Genomic DNA, 1,286 nt, shown 5'->3' with positions numbered 1-1,286 from the left:
TACTTCAATTTGGGTTTCGGTGCGTTGCATGACAAGGCATTTAATTCGCTAAAACCCTCTTACAGTCATGTTTGATTGCAAGTTGTGTGTATTCTCCACCGCGAGGTGTCATCTCATGTGAGATGGATTTAATGGAGGCTGAGGCACCAGTGCATTCACGTCGAGGACAACCCTCTTGAACTCCTCAAGAACTATGGGCCTTCTCAGGTAGGATTACGTGCAGGTCTTTCTCAAGGGCATAAACTTAAACACAGCCCAACCTAAGGCAGCTATGGGCAGCCGGCAGTGATAGGATACGCAGACATTGTGACCTCACATAGCGCCTGGTCTCCTAGCAACTGCGGTGTAACTCTCAACAGCCTGCCGCGTGATTTGGCTTCCTGGTAGGAAATTCATCAGGGCCCGGCCGGCTGCGGCAGCGAGACCTGGCAAGCGCGGGCGACCCCTAGTGCCCTCACCTCCTGAGCCGCATGAAGAGGCGGCTGCGCAGGCCCCGGGAGGCCCTGACCCCGGCCACCTGTGGAGGAGCCTCTAGCGCTGCAGTAAGGGCCGCGCTGGAGGCGCCTGAGGAGAAGGTGGTGTACACGCTGGGGCACCAGCCCCCGAGGCCCGCGTCCGGACGTGCCGGCCAGCTGCCAGCAGGAGGTGCCACGGAGCCCGGACGGTCGCGTTCGGCCAGAGGAAGGTGCCGCCCCCGCCGCCGCTGTCCCGCGAGGACAGCAGCCTCCGCAAGCCCTCGGCCCCCGGGCCCAGCTCCGAGGGCCGCAGCCTGGAGGAGAGTGGGAGGGCAGCCACCACGACGCTGACCACCTTGCCCACCATCCGCCTAGTCGGCGACGTGTGGGTCGAGAGCAGCCTGGCAGAAGCGCAGCGCCAAGCGCGCCAAGTCCTGGGAGTGAACCTGGCACCCGTGGTGAGACTCTGCCGCTTCCCAGTGCCTGGGCGTGAGATGCGGGCCACCGCCGCGCTACCTCTCAGTCCCGGGACCGGTTGTGCCTGGAGGGATGAACCAGTGAGAGCCGGGCCCGCGTTCCCTAGTGCACTTTACGGGGGAAGAAGCACCAGACGGTCCCGGCCTGCGCCTCCGGGATGCGGCGCCCCCTTCTGGGACTCTGGGGAGGCTGTGCCCTCTGCTGCCTCCTAGCACCGGGTCTGTGGAGGGAGGAGACCCCTGGACCGCAAGGGAGGTCCCTTTTCTTCCTAACCCCAGATTGAGAGGTCTCCAGCACTTTAGGGGCAGATCCATGATCTCTCTTGTTCCCTAATTGCTCTGAAGTCGTCCGAAG

General features: G+C 63.1%; 1 pseudogene; it reads left to right on the top strand.

The window, feature by feature from the left end:
* The first annotated feature begins 470 nt into the window (after positions 1-470).
* LOC121024293 (uncharacterized) lies at positions 471-1,204 on the top strand (annotated as a pseudogene).
* The last annotated feature ends 82 nt before the right edge of the window (positions 1,205-1,286 follow it).

The sequence above is a fragment of the Herpailurus yagouaroundi genome, unplaced genomic scaffold, assembly GCF_014898765.1.
Source record: "Herpailurus yagouaroundi ecotype Mexico unplaced genomic scaffold, PumYag 63068, whole genome shotgun sequence".
NCBI classification, from domain to species: Eukaryota; Metazoa; Chordata; class Mammalia; order Carnivora; family Felidae; genus Herpailurus; species Herpailurus yagouaroundi.
Note: the sequence above shows the minus strand (reverse complement) of the source record. Positions and strands in the feature narration are given on the sequence as shown.